Source organism: Protopterus annectens, chromosome 9.part0 (assembly GCF_019279795.1).
Source record: "Protopterus annectens isolate FY-2018-M chromosome 9.part0, PAN1.0, whole genome shotgun sequence".
Classification (NCBI taxonomy): Eukaryota; Metazoa; Chordata; order Ceratodontiformes; family Protopteridae; genus Protopterus; species Protopterus annectens.
The window spans coordinates 1,763,398,728-1,763,415,014 of record NC_056743.1 but is presented as its reverse complement, the minus strand read 5'-3'; positions in this window follow the sequence as shown (position 1 = coordinate 1,763,415,014).

Sequence of the window (16,287 nt, the reverse complement as noted above, 5' to 3'; positions counted from 1 at the left end):
GGTCATCTGCAGACACACACGGCACATACCATGGACCATCTAGCCTGCTTCCCTTCCTGACTCACACACACGCTTGCCAACCTGTTGGGTCAGCCTAGGCCTCCTGCAGCACCACACAACACCTTGTACAAGTGATGATACCTGCGCCACATCCCAGTCATCCTTATTATCAATGCAGGGAATTGAAGGTATGTGTCTGATGCACAGGGTGACTACCTAAATTACTATGTATTTCTTTAATCCAGTGTTGCCTTTCACATGCCACTTGTACTGATCACTGACAGATATTGTCTGCTGCCAGTTGTAATGAGTAAACCACATTATTTTGTGTACATTAAGTTGGATGATGTTGTGATGGCTGTATACTTGCACGATGAATGATGTCTCATAATAATGTTTATGTTTCAGGTGCAGAATTGCTTGGGACACACCTATGGGTATACTGCTACAATAAACCCATACACGTCAGAGCACAGAAGGAATGTCAGAATTGAAGCAAAATGTCTTCACAAAGGTAAAGCAGTATAGGTGCATGGCACCATAGGCTCATATGAGTATCACAGGCTAACAGGGACAATGGCATCATGGAGCCTGCTCATGCATCTGTAATCTCTGACATGGTGTGGTACCCTTGATAAGCGTAAGCAGGGTCTGAGAGCTGACACATCTACAAGCTGTGGCTTAGGAGATCCACCATCTACAATTCCCCTGTGTTCAGACAGACATTTGTCCTAAACCAGTTATGATTGCCTTGTTCTGCATCCCATTATGTAACTTGCACATTATGTGAGTTACAGCAGGAGTGTGTTTCACATGGTTGGGGAGACTGTTACATGTAGTGTGTAGTGTCACTGTTACATACCTGTCTGTGCAAAATGTCCTATTTATACCACAGTCTGTGTAGAACAGCTACTTCTCATGCCAGCCCTTTCTTGAATGTGCAGGTGGTACACAGTGGGATCTGACACCTCCCTGTATGGCAGACATACACTTCCCCTCCAAGGCATGTAGGAGACAGAATACATAGGTACTGCCTTGACATGGTCTGCATTGGACATATTATGTGCACTGTGTATTGGGTTACTGTGCGACCTTTCTGGCTGTCACAGGTGTCAGACATGCCTGTGTACTTACATACTAAAGGTGGCATTGCACTCAATGATAGGTGTGATAAGTGCCACATACAGTGTAACAATGACATTCTCAGGTTTACATGCCACACCTTTCTCTATAGGTTGTGCAAGAGTGCATGAAGCCCCAGTGAAAATCAAATGCTAGATCACTCTCTGTGTCCGTAAGTCCTTGACTAATGGGTCAACTGTTGGAGGTGTGTGGACAATACAATATTTTCTAAGGGGTGGATGAGGGATAAAAGTATACTATTGTGCATTAATTGGCATGTATTATCTGTCAATCTATCTGACAACAACTGACTGTGTGTGTCAACCCATTCTGGGTAACTGTTGGTTATGTGTGGGAAACACTGACAGTTCCTTATTTGCAATAATCTGCAAATGTAGTCAGTCTGAGGTCAATGACAGTGGCCTTAACTGCAGAGAAGGGAATGTGAAGGAGGGGTAGTCCCAGGAATGATGTGTCTGTGTAGTCCACTGGTGACTGGCCTCATTGTAGCACTGGCCCACACAATCCTATCTTCCCAGACAATGACTGTCAGACATTTGGTTATTCAACAGCTGACATACAATTTTGTAAATAATCTCTACAGTGTTTCCACAATGCCTGATGGCATGATCTTGTCAAATGCCTTCTCAGGCCATGGTAGGTGGGGTGAGTCATTTATCCTTCATCCATCGCATACTGTAACAATCAATTAGGTCCAATGCTTAAGGTAGGCATGATCTGACCATGGAAAAAACAAACTGGGTTTGGATCAGTGTCTGCAGGTGTACTACATTATTACTGATCATTTCCATGATAATTCCTTTCATGGCTGTAAATGTGACACTACTGAGGCATCTGGGGACACTGCTTGTCACTGCATGCTACTTGCCCTGTGTAGAATTATGTATTGACTTTAATTCCATTATGGTTTCCAAGAAGATAGTCAGCCAACATGTCTGTGTCTGTACAGACCATAGGCAAGCAGTGTGGGGGGGGGGTAATACGTACACCTTGGGAAAGGTAAGGAGGGAGTGTTTACACAGTTATCCTGAAATTGCACACCAATCAAGCAGTGTGTACTGCGATTACACAATCAGCTTGTGAGGAATGCTGACAAAAGGAGAGTCCCCTGAATTGCTGGTGCCTGGGTACTACAACTGCTGGTCTTAGCACAACCACTCTCTTCCTGGGATAACATGTTCCTACACTTTGTCTCTCACCAAAAGTAAAACATTAGTACTAAGCTCCACATGAGGAGCAGGCCACAGCCTGTTTGTTCAACCACATAGTTATCCCATATCATTCAAGGCTCTGTAGGCTTGACATACCCTTTTCCAGTTAGATGCCTTGAGTAGCAATCAGCACACTCATTACAGTATGGCATGTATTATTATTATCCTAGGGTTTATAAGATATCAGTAGGATAATGAGCGGATGGTGAGTCAGAGCACAGCTGGAGTGTCAGAGTATGATGTTCAATGTCCTGTGACATAGACATCCAAGGCTACTCAAGCAAGTACCACAGTGACAGTGATCCCTGTTGGATTATGATTTCACAGCAATTCATGTAACTTGTCCTTTAACAGCTTCATGGTGCCTGTCATTATGCCATGGATCTGAGGCCTACTGCAGAGGAGTGGCTATATGTGGCTAAAGTGTGTGTACCCACACATGTCCTACGTATGGCATACTGTACATTTCTGTAATGGGAACACATGTTTGTGTTCCCACATCATGTCACACAACATCCAGTGTGTTCTCTGGTTGCTTAACAAGCAGTGTACACTAGCAAGGCCAGAGTAATGACCGCAAAGTTGATCAAGTTCTCTGTGCATGCACAGACATCCACATCTTTACTGCAAGGAGTGCCTACAGACACTGTGTTTGAGGCTGTCAACCCCAAGGGTGTATCAGCATGACCCTATCTTTGTAGGAGTTGTACATTGTCACATTTCTAGGTATGCTATTGTGACCATGCCTAATCATGGGAGTATGGTCGATGCAAGGGCCACATGCCTGCCAAAGCATTGTACCCACTCAATCATGTCATGTCACACTGTCATGTGCTGCATTACCTTAGGTGAATTACATAAAGGTGAGATTATGTTACATCACAGCATCTGTCAAGCCACTGCCTAGCAAAGGCCTGCTGTGACATACACACAAGCAAGAGTCTGTTGCTAATGGCAGTATCAGTGACCACTGTGGAAATGTGGACAGTGTTCCAGACCCTATACTGTTATGCCACATAAACAAAACATGACAGATGTGACTGTATAACAAACCTTAATTCCATGCCGCCCCACATACCAGTGATTACATATGGCAATGACGCCTGACAACATACACATCTCACCAAGTATTCCACCCACAGCCACATCACACACAACTGCATGTGTGGATCCCCTTACCATACACATACACAAAGGACAGACACCTCTGAAACCCACTTGCAAGCTCAGTACACATACACATACCTCTGCAGAACACAGTACACATAATAGCTCATGCACCACTGTCTCACAGGTCAAACACCTGAGGCAAAACACAAACCTAACCCTATTATTCATAGATGATTGCATCACGTGACACACTGATGTCCCTGTCACCAGGCTACACTTGGAAAATCTCACAGTTAACTGTCTGTGAGGTGTCAGGATATGCCATAACACACATGCACACAGGTCTGTCAACATCAGGTGCCATTATGACAATGTCATAGTTCCTGTTGGTGTGTACAACTTGAGACATACCACAACGGACTGTATGCAGGCACATGACTGAGCCTACAGGCTCTGTTTCATGTGGGTATGCTCCTACCCTTCAGCTGTATCACACCTTCACCGAGGATGACTCAATACACATGCAAAATGATTGATGTCAATAATTGGATTATCATGTGGTGCCATTTTAAGGGGAGCAAGTAAATGTCTGCTTGTGATGATTTGCTCAACAGACCTCGATGCTTTGCCACAGATTGTGTTCATCTGTCACCCCTGGAAATTTGTGTGGTGGACAAGGCTGCTGACATCACCATAGTGCACCTTATAGATGATGTTTCAATGGGTAATGTTCCATACAGGAAATGCCATATTCAAACAACATTATGGTAATTCTGGTACACACTAGGAATGCCACCACTACTCTCCACTCACTGGATGGTGTCTCCACCTTGGAAGATGTAGACTTTTGTGCAGTCACATATACCTGGTTCAGGGCTGTGGACAGCACCACAGCCATTCTAGGCTAAACATCCTTCCACGTGTTGGTAACCCATGGTAAAAGTTATGCCAGTTAATGCAGGTGGTGTATCCATAGCCATTACAGATAGACACACATCCAGATTGGCTAAGCAGTGTGATTCCCTGGAGAGAATGCAGGAGCTATTCAGTGCTGGTAGGCCATCTAATGAAGTCATTGCCAGCTATGGGGCAACTCCATAACTCAACACCTGCTGTGTGTACTTGAGTCTACTTGTGTCCATCAAGCTACATCACAACACCAAGGTGTGGGTTGACTTTAACTAAATATCAACTGTGTTGGTTAAACATGCTCAAACTCACATGTCCAAAGATTATTCCACACCCTTAAATACAATGCCATGATCTAGTAGACTGACATCTCCACAAAGGGAGCCAACATACTGCATCAGGTGCATACCAATATGGGTGACCACTGTAGCACCTGCACTGTAAGGTCCTCCATGGTAAGACCTGACAACAACTCAATGTTGTTACATGTTAGACTCACACCTGAACCCCCTCACTTCACTAGTCAGAGCTGTAAACTTCAATAAGGCAAAGGATAAGCTCCTATGGAATGGTATAACTGGCATGACTACACCACCAATCTCAGATGGGATAGGCAAATATTGTGACCTCTACATTATTTCTTTATGCAAACACCTGTACAACTGCATAGACTCAGCTGTAGCTGAAGGAGGACAAGAAGCACCTCATGGCACAGCAAACTGGGAGCAGTCATACAATCTCTCAGTTATGTCACCCTCCTACAAGATGGTCTTCATGAGCATATGCTTGTTCACATATTCATGGTCGTAACCCCATGCAAATGTGTATGTAGTATCATTTCCATCAGTAACAGCAATATTCTAGGTAAGTAGCACATCATTAGCAATACCTGATGTACAGACACAGGGTGATAGACCTGGGCACACATTCCTGGCCACACAGGTTTGCACCTACTTTAACAAAGATTGCCATGTCTCCACAGGGGTAAGAGGGGTAGTGTTTCATGCTCATGTGTGAGGGCACTGTCACCCAGTAATGACATAGTTATAACCTCCATGTAGTCTCCCCTCAGCATGGCATTAGTTCACTGCAATGGCCATTTTCTCATGTACTTTTGCAAGCACCAGCAGCAATTGCACACAACACAAAGTTTCCTCACATGGGAACTTCAAGTCCCCAGTATCTGTCCTATAGGAATCATGTGCAATAACTGTCATTGTAGCTTGTGTCATAGAGACCACTTAGAAGTGATCTCTGCCTTGCATACAGGGTGATGTCTGACCCTGCTGTATTGCAAATGCTGCATATCTGTAAGTGGAATGGTACTTGTATTACCCAGTGTAAGTATGTTACCTGGTATGTGATGTTAATAATACATGTGGGTGGGGGAGATCTGTGTACCATACTTTCACAAACCATTAAAACACACCCCCACCTAATGGCAAACAGTGCACCTCACTGGTACTCCTCAGTTGCCATCTGTATCATTGCCTGTATGATTGTCATGTCACCAAAGGGCTTCAGCTTGTGTCCCTTGTGGACAGGGGCAATATGTGCTGATTGTGTAAATAAGGTTAAGAATGCAACTAGGATTTTATGGGATCTAGGCCCATTAGGCTACTAATGTTCAATGATCCTATGATCCCATATCCTGATGTAACACACTCTAACATCTGCACACACACACCTGGCTATAGTGAGAATAGTACCACTATCAATTCATATGTACAGAACACTGCACAGCATACACAGTGCAAGTTGGCCTCAATTAGATTAGAATCCCTATCTAATGGTACACACTAGAGATCACACTGCTTAACACATGTGCCAAACCCAAGTGTACTATTAGCATCTCTTTAGGTGATGTTATGGTAGATGACATCAGCAGGCCTTGTTTTGGTCAAGCTTTGGAGGAGCATTCACCTGCGACAGCCAAAATACTGCAAAACCCCACCTCTTTCTAAGTCAGTGTGGTGATCATATTTATTTTGCAGGGAAATGCACACACACACACACACACACACACACACACACACACACACACACACACACACACACACACACACACACCAAGTGGGCTGGAGTGAGATTTGAACCTGTGTCTATCTAGTCTCTCACACACTACAGATCACAGTATTTACCACATGCACCACAGCTTAAGTCTGATAGTACAATGGCAGTTGGTACTCTTAAGGTACATGACATCCACAGGCTTTGTGGAAGAGAGGGGCTTGGAGGACAGCAGCACCTACAAGGACCAAAATGTGCAATCCCATTGACATTTGGAAATCAATGTGGTATTCCCATTTGTTATCCAGGGAGATGCACACACACACACTCACACCAAGCAGGCTGGAGTGAGATTATAACCTCTACCTATCTACTCTTACACACTACAGATCACAGTATTTACAGTACACGCCACAACTTAAGTCTAGTTTATATGTGACTGCAGGTGAATACTAGTGGAGTACATAAAAAAAGGCTTGTGTTGAACAGCATGTGTGGGCTACAGAGTGACATTGCTTTTCAACTGTTCTGCATCTAGTAACCTTGCAGTCAGAAAACTGTTTGTTATCCTAGCTATGTGTCTACAGTAGCCATTTTGGCCATATGTGTCTGTTTGCATTTAGATGGGCAAGCCTGTGGGCAAAAACTATGTACCCTGTCAATGCCTGTGGACACAGCATGATACATAACACCACCCATCCATCTGTCAATTTATGTGCTGTGACATCCAGCAGGTATGGGGGCTGTAGGGCAGTGCATTATCTACTGTTGAGCCCTTACATTTGATCCTTTGAGCAACAGTATACATATGTCGTACTGCAGCTTTAATCACCAGTATTAGGGTATGTAGAATGATGCAGACATACACAGATATATAAGCATATATCTGTAGATAAGAAGGATGTAAATATACATGGACATGTGTGTGTGTGTGTGTGTGTGTGTGTGTGTGTGTGTGTGTGTGTGTGTGTGTATCATATATGTATATGTGCTATATAGCTGCATGGGGAGAGACAAAGATGTATGACTCTATAAATATATATGTATGTATATAGATTTATATATGCATATAAGAATATATATATATATATATATATATATATATATATATATATATATATATATATATATATATATATATATATATATAGGGAGAGTGTGATACTGACAGATATGTGAACATATATGTATGTAGCATCAGACATATCTATATATGACAAGTCATTCTGAGTGGGGGCAATAGAATTGCACTCTGCTTAACTAAGAGTATGAGCATGCCCAGTGGGACTTTTGCTTGTTATAAACTGACTCTGGCCCACACCTACCTGTACTCCAGTCCAGGATTTGTGTGTCACACAAAATGACATCTGTCCCTGTTTCTGCACTGCTGCATGTCACTGAACTTGCCTATGACTTTCTTCAGTTGTGTGACATACTTAATATGCCATAAAGGTTAATAATATTACACCACACACACCTGCTGGCAGTCTGTAGCACAAACAGTAATAATGCCTGACATCCAAAATAAATGGTTGTCTAGATTAGAACCATGAATGCCACCACACAAGCTAAACACCCTAGTCCTTTGAGCCACACAAGCTGTTTGACAAACAGGGATCATTCAACACATAATGAACTAATTAAATATGTATATTGTTATTCCTGGACTAAGTAAGATATAGACTGTATGATCAATTTTTATGTTACTGTCTTGAGACTGCCTGACATGCTGATATACCATTGATGAGTTTGTGTTACAGCAGTTACAAGGGAACACTGCTGTGTTGGGGATGGTGGAACACCACCACATATTCTGCTGGGGATACACAGTAGTCTGACTATCATGTCACCACACTGTCTAACATCTCCCTTGACAGATATACCAGTAATTTGTTGCAGTAGGACTGCTTGAGTATTCCATGCATGAGGCCTAGTGAATATTCATGGAAACAAGGTAGTGCAATGGATATCTGTAGTCCCCTGTGGATGTAATTTCTGACCAAGTAGTCCAGTATATTTACTTGCATGATGTACCAGATCCATACATGCAATGCCAAATCATAACAATCCTTACAACTACTGTGAAGGTTATGGACTTACCTTACAAATGCAGCAGTTGACGCAGCCATATTTCAGAGCTGACTCTGTCTGATGCAAGCAGTACACAGCCAATACATAAGTAGGTACAGGATGTGTGGGTTGCCTGCCATCAGTTTTAATGTCTGTATGTGAGTAGTAGTAAGGTGTCAGTCCATAGGTCCCTAGGTTGTCAGTGAATGTACTATGCATGGCCTCTGAGCCAATGCCCGGGTGTACTGAGCATGCCTACATCTGCCTACAGGGACATCAGCAGGGGGGTCCTCCAAGTCCTCCTGTGACTGTAGCGGTGGTGATCTAGGCACTGGTGGGGGGCTGTGCATCATGTCCCTTTGCTGATCCTGCTGCAGCTGTTTCCACAGGATCATATTGTGTAGCATAGCACATACTGTGAATATATGTGCACATGTGGCTGGAGAATACTACAGGGCTCCACCAGATATATTGAGGCACTGGAACCATGACTTCAGCAGCCCAAACATACCCTCTATGATGTTTCTAGTTTGTGTGTGTGCCTCTTTATGGCATTCATCTGTAGATGTATGCATTTCTGATGGGTGTCATCATCCACGGTTCCAAGGCATAGCTAGCATCCCCCAGTAAATGGCCATGTGGATGTCACCTCTAGCAAACATCTGGTACAACATAGTCATCTGTGGTAAAATTAGTGCTCTTATACCGTGTCATATAAATGTAATTCACATTAAAGTGATTTGTTAATAAACTAAAAGTTAACTTGACACCACAATATGCTCTTTTGGAAATGCCGAAGAGCATATTCACCCTACCCATGAGTGTTTTTGTCTGCTCCTTTTCTTCCAATAAGTTTTTATAAGTGCTGCTTTCCCCCCAGTTTTATGCCAAAAGGATAACTAGTAAACTTTCACCATAGTGGCATCAATTTACAGTAAGCATAAGGAGCGTTCATAGAGTTTAATGGTCACATCCCTATACATGCACAGAGATGTGTCCATTTAAGTCTATGGACTATCCTTAGGCATAACCTCAGTTGACAAGTTGACATCACTTAGAGCAATACACTAAGTTTGTTTAGGCCACGGTTTAATAAAAAAAGCTTTTTTTTTTTTTAAAAAAACAGCTCAAACAAAAAAGGAGTGAACACAGTACTAGTTCACTGCAGCACTTAACTTCCTAAATACTGCAAAGTACCTGGTAAGATGAACAGATCACTTTAAGTCTAACATCTTAATCTAGGATTTAGTAACTCACATAGTAGAAAAGAGCTGTCCTTAGGGTATCTTCAATGTGGCCAGATATTTCTGCCTTTCTCATTTCTTCTGTTAGGGAGTTACATCCTTATCCCAATCCTTTACTCTACTTTCATTTGCCTCACCGTGGAAAACAATGCACCATTTAGCATGTAAACAACTCTCCTTACTAGGAAGACTCCAGAATGTTATAACCAAAATAATCCAAAGTTTAAATAACTGCTTTTTTTCAGATAGACTAAAAACCTGTCCTATTTTCTATGGTCTACATACTCCTGCATGGTGATCTCTGGCTTGCCTTCTGAGCTATATCAAATCTTTCTCTATTTGACAGCCTTTTTGTCTAAAAGAAAAAAAAAAACTACTCCATTAATACTCATTCCAAAAATGTAGTTATCCCAGGAGTCACTGGATGCAAACTTCTAGGTTATTCCAAACTAACCATTATCACATCTTGAACCTCCGTATTTCTTTTCTGTGCTGTTTTCTCCATTTTTATGTTACAGTTCTTCCTATTTCCCTTCCCTTTTAAGTAACCCAAGGTGAAAATGTTATTTATATGTCTCCCAAATTAACTCTACATCCTACCATCCTCTTCTAATGATTACCTCACCTTCAAGAGTTGTTCTATGGCAATATTTGCTAAACCTACAATGGCTGACATGATGCTGACTTAATATAAACCTATGAAGTTAAAGATTTCTGTTATGTGTCATGCTAAACTGAGATCTCCCATAAGAAGACAATGTTCTTGACCAGGGAGATTCCTGTTATATCCAGCCATCCCCTTATGATGCTTTATTGATAAACAGATTATACAGTCCGGCCTCTCTAACCACCTCGAGGTCTTTTTCTTCTAAATATGAGAATGATGCATGATTCTTTGCAGATAAAAATACTAAAATCAGGCAGGCTGATAGTTTTTTGTTGCTGGGCTAAGTTCTCATAGGTCATCTATGATGAGGTCATGGAAGTAGTTTGTTTACTATGAGAAACCCATTGTGATCTTGACCCAGGGCCACCTCACTGGTAAAGTCTTGCCTTGAGTCTTTGGTTACCTGTATTTACCTGATTACCTGATCTTCTCTGAGACTAAAAGTGTTTCCTTCCATCCGGGGTGATGCTCTAACTACTCCCTTCCACAAGAAATTATCCTTGGATCTGACCAGTTTGGAAAACTACTACCCCTTCTTTGACCTATTGACCACTGGTAAACATGCTAAGAAAGTGGTTTAGATGGTGCTGCATTTTTGTGCAACATCCCATGATCTTTTTATCATGGCCATTCTAGTTTCAGATCTAGGCACATTACAGAGACTTCCCTCAATTCAGTAATTTGTGACCTTCATGGTGAGAGGATCAGTGGTTACATTCAATCTTGTCCTTTTCTTTCTGCAGCACATGGCCTGGTGGCCTACAGAATCGTGATGCAGTACCATCATTCTCTCTGTGGTTTGACATCCACAGTACTCTGATGACCTGTCTCTCACCTTTCAGGTCTTACTCATTATGTGGTTCCCAAAGTTAATTTCTCCAGTAATCATTCTCTGACTTCTGTAGTTCCTCAGGGTTCCATTCTGGCACCTCTTTTTATAATGCTGCTGTGGGAAGACATAAAAAGTAACATGTTACCTACTAATGTTATAGTGATATTTGTCAGCCATATTGTGCCTTAGATTTCTATGCAAGACCATTCTGGAAGACTATTTGTATCACATCATTAAAAGACTGATTGGGTGACTTGCTTCACTCATTCATATGACGTTCTGACATTTTTGGGGGCTGCTTTCATTAACAAAGAGACCCTATTAATAACAGACGGCATACAAAAGGGTAAGGTACCAGTAACATGACACCAACACTGTTAATCTAGGATGTCCTGCAGTGGAAATATTAATCAGTGTCTGTCACTTGTTATTCATATTTTTATAACTAAGAGAGCTATATGCAACTGGGGGCCATAGTACAGAATTTCAGGGCTGGAGGCAGAAAAGTAGATTGTTAGTGTCCATCTTACTAATTATGATTATATTTAATATTTCCACATGTACTTAATATTTTCAAAACCAAGGGACTTAGAAATTATTGTATGGCATCAGGTAAACCCTTAGATGATGTTAAAAAAACTGTCATTGATATTTACACTGTAGGTAACAATTCATCAGGGGTATTTAATGTTATTTGCATTGTTAATTATTTAAATAAGCATAATTTTCATATTTCTGTAAATATCACAATAAGCAAGCTCTCAAAACGGATTTTTTTTGCCATAATTTGAAAGTTCAAGTGTAGCTGAATAAAAGTGCTTAGACACTATATGTCTAGGTTGTACAGTTTCCAATCTATGAAAAGCTGTTTGTGTTACTTTAGATAAAAAAAAAAAATAGTTTGGGTTTGTGTGTTCCATAATATATTACAGTACTGATCAGAGCCATAGATAACTCATGCAGCCTGCTTCCTGATCTGGCACTCAGAAAAAAAAGTCCATTTTCTGATCTAGAACTCTTTACCTGTCTCTGAAGGAGCGCCAGGTCCACTCTACCCTTCAGTTGAGGGGCAAAAAAAAAAAAAAAGCCAAAGCAAGTTTCACTTCTGATAACAAAAGCAGTATTGGAATACATTTCCATGCAGCCATCTATCCATCCACAATCCCTTTTCCCATTTTTGCTTGAGGTTAGGGTGTGACTTCGACAGAGACAATCATCTAGATCCAAGGTTCAAGTTTAAAATACATTTCCATACTGGCATTAAATATCACGCTGACGACCCCTAACACCTTCCACATGGAGTGGCTACCATGATTGCCACACCCTAGTTGCTCTTCTGGTATTGATGTAAAGATTGTGAATCTTCTATGACCACTGTAAACAGGACAGGGAACAGTATGTGCTATTAAGAAGGCAAAAGCAGCAACATTAGATTATTAAGCACATGTGTGGTATTGGGTGAAAAGAGTTACGCAACATAACTAAAAGCACAGAAAAAAAATTAAAATAATGGAGTTGTCATCATGCAATGATATAAGCTCTAATGAACTGTTATTAGTAATATAAATTTATTAAAATATAGCAATAAATGAAATCAACTAAAAGGCACATTATTAACACTAATTAAACTAATAATAATTTAGTACTTGGGGTGGTGTGACTATGATCTGACTTTGGGAAAAAGGCATCTTTGATAAAGATCTTTTGGGACATAAGAAAGGTACTAAAACTTTTAACCACCTTTCAGCACTGCTAAAATTCTAGTCTTGTGCTACAGGATTAACAGTGATAAGCATTTTAAAGGTATAAAAGCTGTAACATGAGCGTGCACACACACACACATCTCTGGTTTACTATCGTATGGTTGACATGCATAAGATCAGCTTGACCAGTGCCCATAAACTTACCCCAAAAGATGGCATGCCTAATGCCAGCAAACCCAACAAAAACACCAAACTCCAACACTCCCTACCACTCTGGACCCAGGATCAAGTGCTAACATGCGTCCAAAAGGATGAGCAAGTTCAGACAGTTGGTAATGTTGTTTTCTGACATTCATACTTTCAATACGTGGGAATCGGACAGCTCGACTTAACCATCTATTTGTTGAGCATATGATAGTAAACCTATATATATACAGAGAGAGAGAGAGAGAGAGAGAGAGGGAGAGATACACACACACACACACACACACACATTTTGCAATTCATGATTGAAAATACAATTGACAAAAATTGAGAGAAAGGACAAATGACTGACGACACATTTGAGTGACTCCCATTTAGTTAAATTCAGGCTTTATATAGTGTAGCTATGTAGGAGTGTTCAGGAAAATGAATGTTTGAAAAGGTAGTGTTTGGGTGAATGTGCACGATTCTGTTATAGTGGGTAGTGTATATGTATGAGTGTTTGCAGGTTAGGGTTAGAATTTGGGTTAGGTAAAGGAAAGATTTTGTGTTATGCCTATTTGGCATTTTGAGTGTTCTGTGTCCTTTTGTCTTGATTAGTGGTATGGTTAGGGAAAGGCCATAACAGGTAGGATACTGAACTTTGGTGCAGAAGGCTGTGGGTTCTATTCCTATAACAGGTGGATCGACTGCTGACTCTTCAGTGCAGCATAATGGGGGTGCTGCACTCCTTACTGTACCATCCTTTGGATAAGACATTAAACTGATGTCCCGGCTGCCTGAGTTGGTTGTAGCACAGGTGGATAGAAAAGATCCCACAGCACCTATCACAAAATGAGTAGGGGAAGTTTCCCAATGCCCTGGCCAAATTTCTCCTAGTAGTATAAATGCAACCTGAGGTCTCCCCTGAAAACAGGCTACTATCCCAGCGAGACTAACCTGGTCAACAAAGTATAAATAAATATGTTTATAAATGAGTTTTAGTTGTGTAACATATAGGGTTAGGGGAAGGAGCAAGGGCAGTGGTGGGGTTATGGATAGGGTTAGCACACATAAGTAAGCCCCCCTACACCAACTGAAGTCAGCCATTTCAGAGCCGTTAGCCCTTCACAGAGGGGAGTTTTGTATTTAGAGCAGTGGTTCTCGGTGAAGGGCTGCATAGTAAAGAGAGACCTATAGGAAGGCACCAGAAAGAGGCTGGACATCATCTCTTTTTTAAAGGACTATGCTTAAAGGTCCTTTAAGTTGTTTTACCATTCTATACAATAATTTGGGAAAAATGTAACATTTTCTATTTGTATTTAATAAAACCACATTATTTTATAGACTGGCGGTCTCTGTTGCATGTTAAATTCTACATTAGTGGGTGCAGTGGGCATAGTATGGCCAAGTCCAAAGGTTATAGTTTTGACCACCCATGCTAAGGCCACTTGCTTAAGCACATTTTCCCCAGCTTGGGTGCCAGCACTTCTGTATGTGTGCTGCTGTGAGCAGGACTACTGCAGTAAAGGTATCTCACCTAAAAGGAAACCAGTCGTGGTGCATGATGGGAACTTTTTTTGTCCCGTGTACCTGGTGTTTCACTTTTGCCAATATGGTGACCATGGAGCAACTGTTACAGAACATTGAGTAGATGGTGGTAGTTTCAGATCCATAGCAATGCCAATGAGAGTTCGACCAGTGAAATAGCTAACTATTATTAGTTTTGAGAAGGCCCATACTTCCTTCAGAATGGGGAACATATAGTCTTGGTATACACTGATTTTTATAAATTGTTTGATAAGTATGAAGCATCCTTCTTGTTTTCCTGTACAACCGATCCAACACCTTTTGGATCCAGTCAGTCACTCCAAAAGTATAAGTTAGGACAAAAAGAGCAAATTAGTTTATAGCTTGGACTTTGTTTTTAGATGACAGCACTGTTTTTAGTATTAATTTTAGTCTTCTAAAATATTCCTTATTAAGTTTTATTTGCATTTGTTCATGTTTTATTGTTGACCCTTCATCAATTCCCAAATATTTATACACTCCGTCTTGTTCAAGTTATTTTATATCACATTCCTGACCCAGGTTGATATTTTCTTGGTGCTTCAGCTTTCTGCTTTAAAAGCTGCCTTTATAAATCTCATCATCATCATCTTCTTTCGGCTGTTCCCGTTAGGGGTCACCACAGCGGATCTTCTGTTTCCATTTCTTCCTGTCCTCTGCATCTTGCTCTGTCACACCAACCGCCTGCATGTCCTCTCACCACGTCCATAAACCTTATCTTAGGCCTTCCTCTTTTCCTCTTACCTGGCAGCTCCATGCTTAGCATCCTTTTCCCAATATACCCAGTATCCCTCCTCAGCACATGTCCAAACCAACGCAATCTCACCTCTCTCTTTGTCTCCAAACTGTCCAACCTGAGCTGACCCTCTAATATACTGATTCCTAATCCTGTCCATCCTAGTCACACCCAGTGCAAATCTTAACATCTTTAACTCTGCCACATCCAGCTCTGACTCGTGCCTTTTTGACAATGCTACCATCTCCAACCCATATAACATAGCTGGTCTCATTACCCTCTTGTAGACCTTCCCTTTCACTCTTATTGGTACCCGTCTGTCACGAATCACTCCTGACACTCTTCTCCACCCATTCCACCCTGCCTGTACTCTCTTCTTTACCTCTCTTCCACACTCACCATTACACTGAACTGTTGATCCCAAGTACTTAAACTCATCCACCTTTACCAACTCTACTCCTTGTATCCTCACCATTCCTCTACCCTCCCTCACATTTACACACATATATTCTGTTTTAGCCCTGCTGACCTTCATTCCTCTCCTCTCTAAAGCATATCTACACCTCTCCAGGGTCTCCTCAATCTGGTCCCTACTCTCACTACATATCACAATGTCATCTGCAAACATCATAGTCCACGGGGCCTTCTGTCTGATCTCATCTGTCATCCTGTCCATCACCACTGCAAATAAGAAAGGGCTCAGAGCTGATCCTTGATGTAATCCCACCTCCACCTTAAATGTATCTGGCACTCCCACCGCAGTCCTCACCAATGTCACACTACCCTCGTACATATCCTGTACCACTTTTGCATACTTCTCTGCCACTCCCCACTTCCTCATACAATACCACAACTCCTCTCTAGGCACCCTGTTATATGCTTTCTCTAAGTCCACAAAGA